We start from the raw sequence: 19,391 nt of genomic DNA on the forward strand, positions 1-19,391 counted from the left end.
AACTAAACACCTTAAAAGAACAAGGGAAGTCACAATTACATAACATCAAATACTGAAATGTACTTTGCAGGTTGTTTGTTTTGTTGTATTCTTAGGTGCAGAAAATATTGACCTATGAAAAATGATGTTTCCACACAATTTATCTACATTCTCAATTAAGATAAATAGGGACCGTTTTATCTGAACCAAAATTATGTTCTGGGTTTAGCCAGTTGTAGCGCTTTGATATTTTTGAGGACATGGAGTGCCACAATGTTAGGCTTATGCACAAAAAGGACATGCTAGTTAAAGCACATTGTCTGTTGCTTGGAAAAAATTAGCCGTTTTAAATAACTGTATTATTTTCATGATGAATGATAGCGTATAAACATCAGCTATTGATGGTAAAAAAAAAGCTACTCTATTGTCATTGATAGAGAAAGCAGACAGTGGGCTGCAGAAGTGTAGAAGGTTTGTTTTGGGGAGGGCACAGGGGAAGAAGAGAGTGGAATTCAGGTGGGGAGCAACAGTGTTAATACATTTACAAACAATTAAGTAGTAAACAATCATGGTAATTCTCGCTTCACACAGTGCGAGGAACCAAACTGCATCTGGGCCGAACCTCCTGGAAATTGTGTGTAATGAGTAGGAAAAGATTACAGGAAGCTGTTGCTCGGTCATAAATTGACATTAGCAAAAGAAAACTATTTTACAAGGTGAACACAGCAGTCTTAGACAACAGAAAGGTGGGGGTGGGCGACAGGCATGCAGGCACAGAGAGGGAATGAACATAATAAGACTACACACCTTGTGTTTGCTGTTAGAGTGGTGATTTTAACATCAAGTAATAATAGCAGTTTAAAAATGAATATGATTAATCATAATAATAAAACATAGTTAATCAGGCTTCGATAATCTTGTTTAATTCAGATTATCATATTTGGCCAGTGCATTGTTCTCTTCAGTAAATCATCATCTGATTATGTTGTAGTTTTTTAGGACTTTTAGGTCAGTGTTTTGGTGTTAATGTTTCAGTTTCACAACTTAACATTGTTTAACTATATTCTTGAACATTGTATTTGTATTGTGATGTACCTTGAGTGGTTTATGTAAAGTCATGTTTTATTTTAGAGAAATATCCAGTTTTTTTTTTTAAAGAAGTGTCCTGTATCTTTTTTCTTTTCATTTTTAGTTTCGAATTTTTACTTGTTGTCATTTTACTTTTCTTTCTTGCCCTTGTGTTTTCCCTGATTACGCACACCTGCTCCTTATTGTTTTCATCTGTGTCTCAGTATGTTACCTTCCCTCAGTCTGTGTTTCCTTTTGTTCCCTGCCAGTTCATCTTTTCTGTTATTGGTAAGACTTTCTTTTATTATTCCAAGTGTATGATTTGTGTTCTGGCGTGTGTTTGGGATTTGACCCTGTATATTTGCTTTATGTTGTCTAGACACCCTTGTCATCAGGGACTGATCTATTTGCACTGAAATGTTACAGCTTCTGCAGTTGGGTCTTCTAATACCTCCAGCTGGTAGAGGGAGCTGTTTTTCTCAACAGAACAAGGGTAAGATCTGTTTTTTTTTTTCTCTGTAACATACAACTCAACAAACTCGACGTTAAAACAGGTTAGGTTTTAAAACATGCAGCCATGAATTTGCTGTTGCTGTGTGATCTTTTTCTCTCTCTTCAAATATAGTTGAAGCAAAAACTGTAGACATTAAACACAGAAACAGGCTGAACCTTTTCCAGTCTGTAATGCAATGTCATCCTGCAAATGAATATGAATACCACACTGTATTTCTGTTTACAAACATGACATGAAAAAGTAAATGGTCGACAAGTTGTAAAATCCCCTTCTAGAGTATTACTGCAGACGCTGTGTGTGCAGAATGTTGGCATCTGATAAGCTTATTCATAATGGACTTCAGATTGAACAGTGCCCTTCACTGCACTGTGGGTCAGCAACACACTACTGAACTGGTTTTAAGCTATAACATGGAGTCAGTGCAGTGACTGGAATGATGTGGAAAAACCTGGGGAGATGCTCATGGATAGCAGCATGGAGAACACTGTAGTCTAGGAAGGAGATAACAGTGGACTAGATAAGTACCTGCACTGCTTCCATGGCATGTGGCTTTGATGACAGATGGTCACTTTTTTACTCTCTTTATTATGTTGGAAGCTCTTTAAGGTTTAGGGTTTTATGTACATATTTCACATTGTATCAGTCAAAAAAAAAAACATTTGCACACACAAGGCAACTCACAATGGCCCCACTGCCACTGATTTGGACATTTTTTGAATTAACTGTTTTACATAAAAGCCACACATAATAGTTTTACATAATATTTTGAGTTGAATGTATACAGGAATTCTGTGGTAAGCAACAATGACACCGGTGTTGTGTAGTCTTCCACATTACTGTTGCATGGTGGACTTGAGTGGATCAGCTTGTGGCTTTAGGTCATTCATTTCATCATCTTGCCAATTTATCTTGTCTCCTGTGTTCTGTGATTGTGGTGGAATCACAAGCAAACAATGGACTGTAGCTATGCCCCCATTGGAGGAAAAAGCTGAACTTTGAGTTAGTCGTCTACAGAAGATGAATTTGTGTGTATTAGGGTTAGCTGGTATCCAAATTTTGACGTCATATATTTCTGTCATGTGGTTCAGATCGAGCGGCCATTTCATTTTTTTTAAACAATAACAATAAATAACAAAGGTCAGTGGCATATCAACATATATATACATATATATATATACATATATATATATATATACATATATATATATATATATATATATATATATATATATATATATTTATAAAATTACTCCAAAAATGTTTTTATTTTTACTGCCAATTGTAGGCCTATGTTTTCAGTTCATCCTCTCGGCTCCTGCTTGCTCCTCATGGTACCGACGGGACCTGACACTGAACAAGCTTTTCTTAGTAAGAGTGTGGGAAGGTGCCGTTTCATTTTATTTGTCTTGGCCCACACTGTATCATCTCCCTTCTATCCGCCACAGTACTGATGGTGGAGGGAGGTGCATCATTTGCACGTCAACTTGTGCAAGACTGGCTTCCAAATTTGGCCTCCAGCTTGGCAGGAACTCCAGCTATTATTGACTTTGTTAACCAGAAACACAACACATCTAGCTTGATGTGCAGCATGCACTTGCTTTGCTCTCATTCTGTCTGGAGAAGAGGTCACATCATCTCCTGAATAAACAGTGAAGACAAACATAATGCTAGAAAACTCTCAGACAGACTCTTATCATCCAACACTGTGTGTGTATGTATTCATTTACACATACGGTGGCTTGAATGAGTTTGCTTCATGCATGTGTGTATCTGTTTGTGTTGCTCTCTCCAACACGGCAAATTCATGTTGCTACACAGTTGGAATAATAACAGCCCCAGCAGCTAATGATGATAATGGTACTGGCTATTACCATGGTACACACACATAAAGAATAGGTGGACTAGCAGGGAGTATGGATATCGCTTTAAGATTGCATAATTTCGTTTCCTTTTTACCTTGTCCGTCCCATTCATTTATTCTCACTTACTTTCATCTTATTCCACTATTTCTTGTCTTTTGTCCCCCCATTGTTTTCACATTGTGCATCTTCGGTCTCTCTCAACCGCTCAGTCTCCCTCCTCTCCTTCTCTCCCCACACCCCCCTTCACCCTGTAACCTCCCGTCTCCTCCAACCCCTTCTCTCTTTCTGGCTAATTTAAAATTTGTCAGACGCTTGCGTCTTCTGGATGGCTGGCCTTTGATATTTCGTGAGCTCCATTTGGCACAAACAAGCCTGCGGCCCTGGTGCATCCTGCTGACTGCTGCACTAGTGGCAGGCCCCCACCATTTATCTTAGCCCCGGCCACCCAATGCTTACTCATTACAGGAACCTCGGCACCAGCTTAACCCCCACCTCTCAGCCAAATGTGTGCATGCAAACACATTGAAAAACAGCTGGGATTGAGTGTATGTGTGTGTGTGTGTGTGGAGGCATAAACACAAGCAAATGCATATCAGCAAACAAATTCATACCCCATGGACACATGGGTTGGAGCATGCAGATGCAGGGACACATGCCCACATTGCAAGCACACACAAACACACATCTTTGGATCATTGCTCATGTTCGCACTGCCCCCCGCTGAGGTAAATGCCCACATTACACCATACAGTATGAGCCTCACGCTGTTTGTTACAGTTAAGGTTAAATGCTCCATCTTTCCACCTCACCAATGGCTTTAAGTGTTCTCCACAAGTGTTTCTATACATGTTAAAGAGTCCATGTGTGTTCCAGCATTCAGGGGTCCCTGTGCCTTCTCGTGTGTTTCCTAAATTGTTTCATGCATATGTGTGTTAATGCCAATGACCCCAGCACCCACCCATGGGGACAAAAGTGTCAACCAGTGTGTATTCTCCGAGGTCAGTCCTGCTCTGGTTAGGCTTTCTTTTTTCTCAGCTGATATTTGACTGTTGCATAGCGGTTCATGTCAGTTCACTGTTTATCTTAGTTTAGTTATTAACTACCTGGCACATCTATGATAATGACAAGCACTGCACTGTGCCTTTCTTATAAGTTGAAAATGCAATTTTTAAGCATGTTGAAAACATTTATTGGGGTGGACTTAAATAGTATGTGTGCATTACCATGAGAAAGAAAATGTTTTTATTGGTAATTCTAATGTTTCTATGTGTGATTAGAAACTGGTTACGTTAAAAAGGTATACAATATATTGCTCAGTAACCTGCTGTAAATGTGTAGTATCTGGTGATTTTAAAAACCAAATACCATATTCAGAAGCAATTTTTATTCATTTGACTGGAAGAGAAAGGCTTAAATGAGTGGGTGCACAGAGAAAGACTCTGCTAACAGAGGAAGGTGAGCTAGGATCACTGTTAAGTTTCTCGTACAGAATCATAGTAAGCCTAGTTTTGACTCTTGGAATGATGTGCAACACATGCCAACCTAAAAGAGGGACAGCACTGTTGTATGTATTGTGTTTATACAATAATTTGCCAGCTTGTATGTGTGTGCCATAACTTTAAAACCTGCTGCTTTTGACTACACTGTTAATCATTCATTGTAGTGTTATTAGCTTAGCTGCTGTTAAAGTGTTAAGATAAGTTGATATCTACAGACCATTCATTGTTACCTCGTTAGCTCCTGTAATAGGCAAGCGATCTGTGTTCAACAATATCACACACTAAAATCACAGTCAGCAATTTTGGTCACTGTCTAATATTATTGAACACTATCAATTACGAAAAAAAACAACTACTTGTTATTGACATTGGGTTGCCAGGTTTGCATTATTCCCTATTCACCTTAACTAGTCTAGCTAGCGCTAATAGCTTGAGCATTATCGACACCCACATTCAAGATTCGCACCGTCTCTCATGCAATTATTTTTGCAATTATTATTATTGCACTATTTTTTAGGGGATGAATAAAGTATTTGTATTCTATGCTATTCTATTCTATTCTATTCTATTCTATTCTATTCTATTCTATTCTTATCATGTGTGGCTGCATTTGGTATGTGTCTAGTCCCTCACAGTGCTTTACACAACACAGGCCAACCACCCATGCCTCATTTTACCATGTTCATACAGCACTTCCACACACTCATACGTACATCCTATTCCTACACTGATGGCACATCAGAGACAATTTGGTGTTCAGTGTCTTGACCAAGGACAAAGAACAATCAATTCAGTTTTGCCCATCACTGCATTTCTAAACCATCCCAGATCCAGAAATCACAGCTTATTAATTAACACCCTGTTGTTTAAAGGCTGCCTGCAAACCAATCCCAATTAAATTTTTTTTTTTTACAAAAAAAAAACAAAAAGCAAGTTGAGCTGCAAACAATGGGCCCTTGTACCCCCTCTTGCATGTCTGGCGTGACACACCCGCAACCCTGGTGCTGCACTTCTACCAGAGGACCCTGCTCTTAATGCTTTAGTCATTGCTCATCTAACATTTAAAACATAACATTTTCTAACCATGCATGTGCAAAGTTAAGGTTTTAAATAGAAAAATAACAAATGCACACATTTAATAGGGTCCTTGCACCCGCCAGTGCTTGTTACTAATAATACTTGCACTGATTTGTAGTTTATGGGCATCCATGCAGTAATGTTAATTGTTAGAAATCTAGAGATAAATCATCTTAAAATCCTAACAGGGCCAGAAACTCACTGTGCTTCATAAAAGTCCAGACATCCATCTATCATTGCAGCCTTACCTAAATATTGATTTGCCTCAACTTGTTTCTGCCACATGTAGATGTCACACAATGACATGTTCACACAAAGCCAGACACACCTCCACGTGTTTTCTCTCTCTCTGTGTTTGTACGGTGCTTCCTCTCAGGAAGAGGGGGCGATTCTACAGCTGTGAAGCTTTAAGTGGAGCAGAAAATAGACATTGACCTGTCTGTTAATACCAGCTTAATCGCAGCACTCTCTGTCAGGAGCTGGTGTGGACACAATGTGTGAGGACAGCTAGGAGAGCAGCAAGCCTTTGTTTGGTTGAGTGTGTATGCAGAAATTAATGATGCATGTTTATATTATCAAGGAGATTACACCCAAATGTGACCATTTTTGAATAGTGACAGTCTGGGACTTGCTTTGTTTGGTTTGGTGTTCACACTGTAACCCAAAGATTTTAGTTTCCTAAGGAGTTAACTTTTAAAAGAGTTTTCACATCTCTTTATCTGTTTGTACTCTTTAGTTCATCCATTTATACTTATCATTTCACAAATCATATTTTGCAGTTCTGTCTCTCTTGATTGAAGGATCCCTCACTTGATAGAAGGTCCCGATTGAGGATCTGGACTTTTATTTTAACAGATGAACAATAGGTAATCACACCTCTCCCCAATATTTGACTTCAGCTGCAGAGCTTTCCACATGCACTGGCTGTTGCCTACTTTATTAGTCTAATATCATGCCTAATATAGTATATTGTTTGATATAATTTGGAATATTTTAGTACAATGCCTTATGTTGTAAACACTGTAAAGTTTACAATGATGACACTTGTTGGTGTTGGTGGTGAAACTTCTGGTGTCAAACCCTTATTTAACAAACATGTAGAGAAGCCATATTTCCCCCTGTGTGGGTGCAGTTTATTGTTATTTACATAAACACATTGCTGGTTTAGGTACAGCACTGCTCTCTCTCTCCCCTTAGTGTTACCTTGTTACGGCAGAAGTCTGCTCTTCTGTCCGTTCTTCTTTCTCTCTAAACGTCCATCAGGAATATTATTTATTAAACTGACAAGTGACCATTTTTATATAAAATATTTAGTGTGCAGCTCTTTTCTCTTGTTATCTAAGCAAACACAAGTATCAGATCAGCAGATACTCTTAACCTGGCAAGATGACCAATATATGAGTGGCAAAAAGAATGTGGTTGAAATGTGGTTTCCTTAGTATAAGTTACACTAGATATCTCATATTATCATTTCACAATTCCCTACAGCAAACATATTTAAAGTTACGTACCATACATATTTAACCTTAAAAATGTTTTCCCTCAAGCTAAGGGGAGTGTGCACGAAAGGACATTAGGAGTTGTTTGTTAAAGGAATTTAATGTTCAAATTTGAAAGAATTCTCTTCAAGCATTCTCATGGTAATAGAATCACAATGCAAACAATGGATTGCGAGGTCATTGTGACCTTTGACTACCAAAAATCCAACCAATTCTATCTTGAGTCCAAGTAATCATTTGTGCTAAATTTGAAAGGATTCCTGCAAGATGTCCGTGAGATGACTCATTCACAAGAATGGTGGATAGATAGACACACTGGCAACCTGAAACATACTGCCTCTGGCTAAGGCTGTAGCCGACAGGACATTATAAAAATTGGGGTACATTTTTCAACCCTTGGTCATGTCTGCAGGTTTGTCTTTAACCCCCAACAACCTTCACCACTGAGGTACAGCAGCCCACAAATGGCCTGAGGGCATAAAGGTTTGCAAGTACTCACTGCTGCTCATTAAGGTTATTACGGTGAGTGAAAGGTAATAGCTGAAGGCAACTCCAGTGAATGGACAGACATTTTTATCAACTCGGAGCACTCTTCTTTACTATGGTGGCTGCATAGTTTGGGCAAAATGTTCAAAGAAAATCGTTGTAAAGCAATGCATGTGAGAAAAAAAAGGCAACATTATGAGTCTGCTAATTATTTTTCTAAATATATTCATGCTTCTTATTATATATAGTATTTTAAAAATGTTAAAATTTAGTAATCAATCAATAATTGATAAATAATTGCAGCCAAAATGAGGATGATATAACCACGTGTCTGGGTTACAAAACAACATAAGTTATGTTTTAAAAAAAAAATTCAAGGAATGAAAAAATAAAGCATTTGAAAAGTGAGTATGTCCTGCACATGTCCAGTGGAGTAATAACACATCCCACAAGCTCATAAGTATGAGCAACACTGTGGCCTTTAACATGTATCGTGTGATGGTATGCATCATCAAAATGTATGGTGTTTTGTACTTGAGGAAAGCAAGAGAAAGTGCAGCCTTCCATTTTCTGTGGCACTGACAAGCACACATACAATATAGGCCCATACTCTGAAGCACTCATCCATGCCAGTTTATAACAGACATCCCAGCTAACTTGACCTGGACGTTGCCTTCCAATATCCATTCTGAGATACTTTTTCACGAAGGATGGACTGTCTATAAAAGTGATGCATGTCCGACCATAACGTAAAACGACCAGGAGCCTCCTGCCCTAATGACATTCAGGAAAGACTGCATAGGCACAGGTGCACATGCAAAAGTGTATGTGTGTGTGTGTGTGTGCACATAACACACACGCTCAAACACACTGCACCACACAAGACTGTGACTCCCTCAGCCCCTCCCATCAGAGAAGTGAAGCCTTTTAATTATCTGCTGATTATCTGTTAGATCACCTTAGCTAATGGAGAGCAGCTCCCCGGGGAGCCATCCAATCTAAGTCTCATCACACACAATGGGCTCCTCTTCACTGGAAAGACCAGCCTGCGTGTGTGTGTGTGTGTGTGTGAGAGAGGGTGAGAGAGAGAGAAAGAGAGACAGTCCCTTTGAGGCAGATGCTGAGATTAGTACTGAAAATAGCCGTCTATTTATTCTTTCATACACTAAATTACCATGACACCCAGCTCAATGTGCACACACATGCGCACACTCTGTCGGGCACTTGTGTAGTGTAGTTTTTGTGTCAGTCTTTTCATCAGAGCAGTACTTAAATAATCAGATCATTTTGCACTTGCAGTTTCCACTGTTCATTTATACCATTCTTGTTGTTTTGTTCTTTTTTTCCCCCGATAACTGCATATTTAAATGATGTACCTGAAGTGAATGATGAGCCAAAAAGCTATGTATTAAAGCATCAGGACATACAGACTTCACAAAACCTGCATAACATGAGAGCTGATGACAAAAAAAAATGTCCATGTGTCCCAGACCAGACCACTTCCTAATGTGATCTGAGGGACTGGGTCTATAGACTCATTCTGAATACATTTGGATGATCATACACCTAAATGTAATGTTGTACAATCATATTAAACCTCTGTCACTGCAGTTTTAATGCCTGGCTGTACACACAAACAGAGATAGAGAGTAAGAGTTTTTTTTTTAGAATTAGTTAATTTTGCACACACACCAATCAGTGATTGTAAATTTGACTTGAAGTTATATGATGTATTTTACCGTAGCATTACACATCCAGAGTGCATCCAGGAAACTTTAAGCTGAAAAATATAATTTGAAAAAAAAAGTCAGAATTTTTTATTCAATTGTGATTGAATACGATTGAAAAGTCTTATCCAGGTTTATTTAAAGAAGTAGACTCTGCCTCAGAAACATTTCATGGTTGCCGCTCACTGTTTTATGACACTGTCTTGCTTGCGCTGTGTGCTTCTTTCACCTCGCCTGCTCAGTGTTGCCAACATAGCAACTTTGTGCCTATATTTACTGAGTAGTCAGACCCTTCAAGTGACTGTTTTTCAAAAAAGTCACAAGCAACAAATCTAGTGACTTTTTCAGGTGTTATTGAAGACTTTTGTAGACTCTGACAAATCCTTCTAAAGGGCGAAGAAACAAATAAATAATGAGGACGGGGGGAGAAATATGCATCTCGGTCTGTCTGCGACCAGAGCAGGATTCACACACACACTCACTACTACAAGCCCCCTCCGCACGTCTTGTAATGGTTTCATAGTTTTGCTCTTGCTTATTAAAAAGAACATGGTTTTGGGAAACAAAGACAATCAAACAATCCACTGCCGTATTGAATGTTTTGACTGAAAAAGAAGAATGGACAGAAGAAAGTTCATTTGCAGTTCTAAACATATTTAGGGTGTTCCTCTCTCCTACATTGTCCATTACAATTATATATGCATGGCCAATGTAGACAATGATGTCATTTAGCGACTTCTAGTGACTTTCCTTACTGAGGAGATGGCAACACTGCTCAGTGGTGATGTACAATGCCGTTGCTCGCGTACAGCGAGAGAATATTGCCACAGATGTGAAAAACTGCTATACTGAGAAACATAGAGAGACGTGTAGAGCTGGCTTACTCAGCATTGTTTTAACTCATTTGACTATGGTTGGAATGTAACATAAATGTGTTATTCATTATTCAAATGTTATAAACTTACAGCTTCAGTACCAGGTCTGAACAAGATCTATTTCATTTGAGTTTGCATGATAGGATGAAGTCGACTAATAGAGTACGACCTATGCTTCACTTTTGTCATAATTCCCGCAGCCACTAGAGGACTTTGCAGTTTCATGTAAATGTTGAGAAATGGTACATAGAAAAAAAAAGAAGCTATCAGATGCAATCATGTGTATCTGTTCTTAATGTGACTTTAACCTTTATTCATCAGCTGCATTACAGTGATTACCAGCATATGAAGCTCTCAGTCCAAGCAGACCTGTCACTCAGCATGCAATCAAAGCGTACCCCCTGATGTTTAGTCACATGTGCCTCTGCCAGGGCTCTCTCTTCATGCGTGTCACTAAGCAGAAGAAAAACAGAGTGGATTGTCACTGAAAGGATGTGCCATCACTGAAAAAACTCAGATTCACATCAACCTCACTACATTGCCGTTTACTTTAGCTGCCAGTGTTCTCTATTTGTTCCTCTCTGGGTCATCTCAGTCATACTTGTGTTAAAGTCCCTCCCTCTTAACACAGAACAGGAGGAAAAAACAACAGCCTAATGAGAATGTAACCATAAAGCCACAATTTCCTGACACCCTAATCCAGACATGGTTCCAAGTTAGTCAAATTGAACTCGTCTGGATACAGAAAAGCCTGTGCCTGGCACTGGGGGCTATAGGTTACAGAGTATCGCCCCTGGCCAGGGACAGAATGAAAGGCTTCTTCCACCATGTTCTCTCATCAGGGAAACCCTGGCCTGCCATCTGAGTAATGGTGCTACAAACACAGCAGCATACAGAGATGAGAGAGAAGGTTTCCCAAAGATGCCTGACTGCAGCATCAAACAAGAAAGACACACGGGACATGAGATAGAGGAGTAAGAGAGTGAGACAGAGAGGAAGGGAGGGAGGGGGAGGCCCTGGAGTGGTGCCAAGTTCCCAAGGTAGTGTACAAGTATCTTTAGAAGCTGGGCGTCTTGTTAGCTAATACATTACACCAATCACGGCCGGCTATCTTAAGCTACAATTAATCTGTGCGCTGGCACAGGCTGATAGGACAGCAACATGCTGTTTCTTAATTAAAAGCAAACGGATTAAAAATGATTAATAACGGTATTAAATATTCTCATGGACTACAAGCGCAGGGAAATCGGGGGGCTTTCTTATGCGGGCTTAAAACGAAGAAGTCATTAACGGCGGGCCCAATCTCCCTAAGCCAGGGCTTTACTTTGTTTGGGATCACAAGTTGCTTACTTCATGAATATGCATTTTGCCCCTATCAAGTTGAGACCAAAAGGCAATATCATGGTGTGGCTGTGCTGTGGTATTTTTCCCCTCAGTGGCTGTGAAACTTTGAGTTTTTGATTTGTGACATTTCGTGGTCTTCCTTTGTAGCTAAGGCCTTGGCATTAACTGCTTCCTGGCCACAAGCTTCCAGGCTCTACTGACTTCTGCTTGCTTTATCTGTGTGTACAAAAGCATGAATGCCACGAACAGGTGTGACATGTTACTGGAGGATACTGAATATTTGTGTGTTTGTGTGTGCGTGTGTGTTCCTCAGAGGTTGTTGTGTGACTACAGTTACAGATAATGTCACTAAAAGGCAGCAGAAATTTACATTTGTGATATTTTACATTAATGGTGACATTTTATTTTATTTTAAGATAGAATACCTAAAATGGGCAAATGTAAGGTATAGGATGATGATGTCAGATAGCCTTTAAAAGTAGGGACCTGCTTTTCTGCGGGCAGAGTTGTTCGGAGATTTCGGCATGAATACACTCTCCCAAGCGGCTGCAGAGCTTGGTCTGATGCCTGACTTGTAACCAAATAAAATCCCTATGTTCGGTACGAGTCCTATGTCAGAGGGGTTTCTTTCTACACCATCAGCTCATCACCTATTGTTCGTAAGAAGAAGGAAGCCTGACTAAAATGACAAGTGTAAAGTAAATCAAGTGATCTGAAATAGAGTAAGACTATGTGTCTTCTGGAAGTCTTCCCCATCATTCTAGCTACATTTATTACCAGCTGCATTGTTAAAATCTCACTAATTACAGATCAGATTGGAAGTTTCACATTCATAACTGCAAGTGTCTTGCATCTGATGTGACTGCCCTCCCAAACAGCATGCATGTGTACAAATATCATTTTGTATGTGTCAATAGCAGAGAGCATCATATTTCCAATTCATTATACAGAATAATGAATAAAAGACAAAATCAATACAAGACATGAAAGCTATTTGTGAGATCACTCACTATTGAAGCAGGATATAAGTAAGCTAAGAGACCTTTACTGATCCTCCATGGGGGAAAGTAAGAAACAGAAGCTATCACAGCAAATTTGTGCGATTTAGCTCTACGCTCAGCGCATGTATATTGGCAAAAAAACTGCTTTGACCATTCATGTTGCATTGCCACATATTGGACATACAGTTTATCTGATCTAAGATCATGAGTCTTATCAGCCTGGTAATTTAAAACAGCCTTTCACTAATCACATGGCAGTTCAGAGAGAGAGAGAGCGAGGACACTCATATTCCATGTTCAACCACTCCACATACAGATTCCATCAATGGAAAGATTGCTTCTCAAGTTTTGGCAGTGACTGCTTGCCTACTTTGCAAAGAAACCTGGGAAAAAAGGAAAGAGTCTGAGAGAGAGTTGGACAGTAACTCAGCAGAGCGTTTGCATTAAGTCATCTGTCATTTATGAAACATATGTCTGTCAATGCTCGTCTAGAGTGAGGGGTTCAGGACACAGAGATGGATGGATGGATGAAAAGTGTGAGAAAATCTGAGGAGCCAGACAGTGGTGTAGTGTTTAGCTCTGTTGCCTTGCAGCAAAAAGACTGTGGTTCACATCCTGGGGGCTTTCAGTGTCAAAAACATGCAGAGGTTAATTTGACACTGGTTGTCCTTCTGTGTGTTGGCCTAGGATAGACGTTCCAGAGTGTAACCTGTGTTTCGCCTGTGTTTGAGGCATATAACGCTCACTATAGTAGATACATTACAAATAGATATATACAGTAAATACTCATGTAACTGACATTTGGTTTTAAAGCTGCTGAGTGTAAACTTTGGTGATTTGCGTTGGTGTTTATGTTATTATTCTGCCTCTGTGTGGGATTTGTGAACAAAAACGTTGTAACTGTGCTGTGCTCTTCATCTCTTCATCTGAAGGTTGGCTCTGTCAAGCAAAACTATCAGAACTGACTGAGGGACTGTTGTGTGTCTTCAGCAGCTGCACAGGGGTGGGTGGGAACAAGAAGGGTTTATCCTATCAAACTGCTAAAAGATTGGGTTTTGTGAGCAGTAGAATTCAATTTACTAGCACAATGTTGTTGTTCACGCCGACTGTCTTGACATGAAACTAATCATGTTCTGTGTGCAGCACAGGAATGTCTCCAGGTGACATGAGATCTAACCACCACTATGCTGCGAAACATTTTGAATGAATGCATGCTATATTATATATTATTTTATGTATAGGTTTTGGAGAATGTTAGAGTCATTAATACTGCATATTGCACATACAGTATATTGATTGAATTATTTATTTTAAGTTGAAGTGAGTGTGTGTAGATAATGAGTCCAATATTGTCAAATCACACAATTGATTTACACTGAAGCAAGCTTACTTTTGATACATAGAGTACGTGAGTGTGGAAATGGATGGATACATGTTGTTCACCACTGTAATCAATATGACACCTGAACATCGTTTCATAATTTAAATCCCAGGATTGTACATGAGTCAGGAAATCCGTCTCTCCTCCAACAAGAGGCTGTGAATAGTATCATTGTGAGCCTGCAACTACAATTACTGCTTCTAAATTCAGTATTGCTGTAATCAGGCCCTCTGGTTCTGTGTAATTTAAATACTTATGGCTTGAGTCCAATGGCTCCTGTGCCAAACCCAAGTGTTAGTTGTAATTGACCATACAAGCCTTTTTTCCCCCTTTCTCTGCTAATTTCATAAGTGCTATTTTTAAAATGTCAATTATAAAGCAGATTAATGTAACCTAATGTGAGATTAGATGAATTTTGGCGTGAATCACAAGGCAATCACATTGGTTTGATTACATTTCTGCCCCTATTATTGACTCTCAAAGGCCTTTTCTGCTGCCATTTTACATAGCTGCAGTTAAAAGGGCACACTGGTGTATATTCTCTGTTATTAAACCAAACATGCTGCAATTGTTGATATGGCGTCTCTTTGATTGTGGCATTTTAGAGCAGTTTTTCTTTGCACAATACACACCTTCACACACCTTTGCACACACACACATGCACACATTCACACGCACACACACACATGCCTTTGTGACACCAGCTGAATAAAAACAAGGTGTTGATGTTGTTGCTGCAGCCAGAGGTGGCTGAGGCTCAAAAGCAAGAGGTAGATGACATTCAGGACGCTCGTCTGTTAATAAACCAATTATTCCATTGCTTCTCAAATTGATTTGACTTGCCTTAGCTGCCAGGCTCTCACCTTTGTCTCATCCTTGGCATCTTTAACAATTCAAACTCTCACACCGCTCCATTTTTCTTTCTTTCTTCTCTCCATTTTTTCTCTTGCTGCTTCATCCAACACATTTTTACAACAAAAAAATCACCCATGTATGTATAAAGATTTTTTTTGGACCCAAACAAACACTATCACTCACATTACTGAGCATGTCATAACATTTCAAACCGGCTTTAGGACAAACAGTAACTACTGATCTTTAACTATTAAATACATGAACCAGGATACATGCCAAAAACAATCATAGGGAGGCAGTTATCACTGCGTCAGGTGGATGTTCAGACATTTAAAAACAAGAAAAAATATTAATTCGTCAAAATTGTCTTAAAATAAAAATAGAACCAATTTGTAGATGACTGATCAGTTTGCTTTTAGTAAATCTGTCCAATGATCACATTGGAAATCAGATTGTATCATTCCTATTATGATTCATGTTGATATGGACAAAGTGATTATTATGCACGATGATTATGAATTATCAGTGTTATTTGTGTTTGGTGGCATCATTTGATATTCATATTAGAGGGAAACATGGAAATTATTATGAACCACTGAAGAAGAGAGACTCAGGGTTGAACAGAGCGGAGGCTGAATATTTTATTTATTCAGAAAAACAGTATGGGTTTGCAAATGCTTGCAATGCACACATATACAAAGTGACAATGTGCTGATTTGGCTGCTCACTGGTGATGTGGACTGATTGAGGAGGCAGAGCTGAACACCTTGGAGACTAAACAGCTTGAGAGGGAGAGATGTAGCTTAATTGATGATCAAACACCCACCAGGTGTAAATAGCTGTTTTCGCTTCATCTGTGCGTTTGTGTGAATGAGTTTCTCCACATGCACCTTTTGTGCTCGTGTGCACGGTATAAGAGTGTCAGTGCACTCAGGCACCGTGTGACTCTGTGTATGTGTATGTGTGTGTGTGTGTGTGTGTGTGTGTGTACGTGCAGTATTTCCATAGAAGCTGGACAAGAGGTTTCAAAGACCTGGAGAGGTCCCATTCAGGCCTGAGTCTTTCATATTGACCTCTGGGTTACACGAGGACAACATGTGCTGCACTATCAAGATGAAAGCAGGGATGCTGTACACACACACACACACAGTGAGCAATCATCCTACACAATGAACTCTCTAAACTGTCGCGAAATTCAAATGCACCTGTAGTGAACGCTTCTACACACAAACGCCTCTTTTATTTACATGAACAGGACTCCTGAATATTCTCTATTGCTTGCATGATGAAAGAAAGTGACACTATAAGAGTGAAAGAAGAGAGGAAATCATAATGATGCTGCACAATCTTGCAATGCGATTATAACCCTTGTACAAGATACTCTACATGCTGCTGTTGTTATGTGTTAGTCACACTCCTGGTTATATGTTATGGCAGTGGTAGTCTGCAGCCCACAACTTTTACTAATTTACCCATCCTGACCCAGTGCAGCAATGCAGAGCCTAGTTCATTTTTGCTTTCGTTGTAAAATGTTTGGGCAGCTGCAAACACAACAAAAGCACTGAGGCCCCTGAGAGCTTGAATTCTGCAACATTTTAATGCAGTGGGAAAAACTGCCAGGTGTATTCTGTAAGTTTGAACTTAATGGCTCCTGTAGCCACGGCTGCTCTGGATTATTGGACGTATCAGAGCAAGCAAACTATATCAGCCTGTGTAGTTGTATTAGCCGTTCCCTGTTTTACTTGGCAATATTTTTTTTGTAAGTTCTTAAGGGTTTACTGCTCACATGTGAAGAACACAGCGGGAGATTATGTGGGTGAGACGCCTTTACAACAGCAGGAAAAGGCTGCTTTCAGACTGATTTGTTGGACAGTTTATTTGCACCAATATCATCCATACACATACACATTTTCTACCGCTTTATCCTCCACACGAGATGATGTGCCAATCTCAGTTGACATTGGGCGATAGGTGGGGTCACACCCTGGACAGTTCACCAGTCCATCGCAGGTCCACATTAGAGTGTCCAATTTACCTAATCCCCATATTGCATGTTTCTAGACTGTGGGAGGAAACATGCAATATGGGGATTAGGTAAATTGGACACCGATATCACCAATATCATGAAAATTACAAATTTGACTTAAATAAAACATGTGAATGTCTCCAGGGGCACAGCACATACAGCTTTTGTTTTTGTTTGTTTATTTATTTATTGTTTAAATGTTATGACATTGCTCTGGGAAACAATGCATTTTTTGTCAATTCATTATTTTTATATTCTATCTCAACCTCTGACGAGAAGGCAGATGCTAGAACTCCCTATGTTTTGGAAAATTGTTGTTCATCCTATTTAAATCCAGACTTGAAAAAGAAATCAAGACCTTTTTATGTAATTTTTTGCCCTTTTAATTTGTCACTAATCAGTATATAAAGATTGTGAACCTGCAAATGTGTTAATTATCACCTGTATAACCTGCACATTGCACACAATGATGCCAGGCAGCTACAGATTGTTTCTTCCAGGTTTTCACTGCCAGTAAGAGTCCTGAGGTTCGTGTTCAGGCCAGAAACAGAACTACCTTCACCAGCTCTGCTACAACATCTCAGCAGACAAAGGCGACGCCTCCCACGACACTTCTCATCAAACCACAGCCCTCAGTGTTCTCCCTGTTTAATGCTTTGTTCCTCGCACCCTGAAGATGATCAAAGTGCAATTTTTTTTTCAAAATTTCAGCCTTTTTAACTTCAACAGTCTTAGAAGGGATGAAGCAGATCATACTAAGATGATGAGAATGAAGCAGAGTGAGTGTGTCTTACTGTGTGTGTATGATGAGGGACTACAACATCTTTTTAGTCACTTCCTTTTGTTTTTTTCTTCTTCCTAACTCTCACACAGGGCCTGCAGATAGGTCAGCTCCATTACCAGCGTCCCGGCCCACAAATATTTAAAACAAATTGAATCGCACACCCAATACCCATCACAATTACGGCAGGCACAATAACTAAATTAGCAATTCAACACAATAATTGGAAATGCGGCTTGCCTGGACCCGCAGGCCTCCCTGGAGGGCCGGCTGATCTGTGGAGGCACGTCAAGCCCGTTAATTCCACAGCTAATTACTGATGCACGATGGAATGAAGTTGTTTGTCTCCCAAATACCATTTTCAGTTCACGGCAAGGAACACAGGACCGTGCTGAGATAGACAAAAATGACTAAGAAGTGAGACACAAGAGTGTGGTCATGCTTCTTTCTTGTTCTTGTTGTTGTCTCATTCATATGTCATTGTTTGCCTGTGGATTATGAGTTTCACCATAATTCTCTGATGGTGTGCTGGCATAGAAACGGCTGGGAGAGAGTTGACTGTATTGCAGGTAAAGCTGAAATCAGTAGTGTTTAAAGAGAAGTGAAGTGAAACGGTGAGAAAAGTCTCAGTTGGCTGTTCTGTGGATTACAGGGCTTTGCTATTGGAGTCAAAGACTTTCTTTTATATATACAAAAGTACCTTTAACATGATCAATAAAATCAGCTAACCCACTCTGCTGAGCACACTTTCAATGTTATTGCAGTTCCATAAATCCATTATTAATATTAATAATAATAATAATAATAATAATAATAATAATAATAATAATAATAATAATGATAATAATTATAATAATAAACAACTCATGTTGTGCTTCAACAGATTCCACTTGTGTTATTTAATAATTGTCCATAACAAAGGAGCACATTGAATTTATTGTTTTTGTTGTTTTGTTTTCTGGATAAAATATCTTGAATAAAATAATGCTAAAAAAAACAAATATTAAACATGTATATAATTTTAAACCCATAATCACATCAATACATACATAAAGAAATAGTATTTATAGTTGATCCAGTCAAAACCCAATAGGAATCTCCTTCAACCTGGTTATGATGGAGAAACTTTAGTTGTCATGCACATTTCTTACCATCTATCATGTTGGATCTATAAAGATGTATAAAGGCCTCTGCACACTAGAAACTGTTTGGCATGTGATTCATTTGCATGGTATTTTTTTGGAAGCAGATGCACACAGCTGTGACCAAACAGAACCAACCTCAAATATTTAAATATTCCAGCACACATTCTTAAATATGTCCTGAAGTACTAAATTGCTTTAGTTTATTCTCTCATCTTCTTTAGTATTGAATTTACCCAGATATTTATATAGCATGTAGCATCATTACTACATGT

The sequence above is a fragment of the Solea solea genome, chromosome 7 (assembly GCF_958295425.1).
Source record: "Solea solea chromosome 7, fSolSol10.1, whole genome shotgun sequence".
NCBI lineage: Eukaryota > Metazoa > Chordata > Actinopteri > Pleuronectiformes > Soleidae > Solea > Solea solea.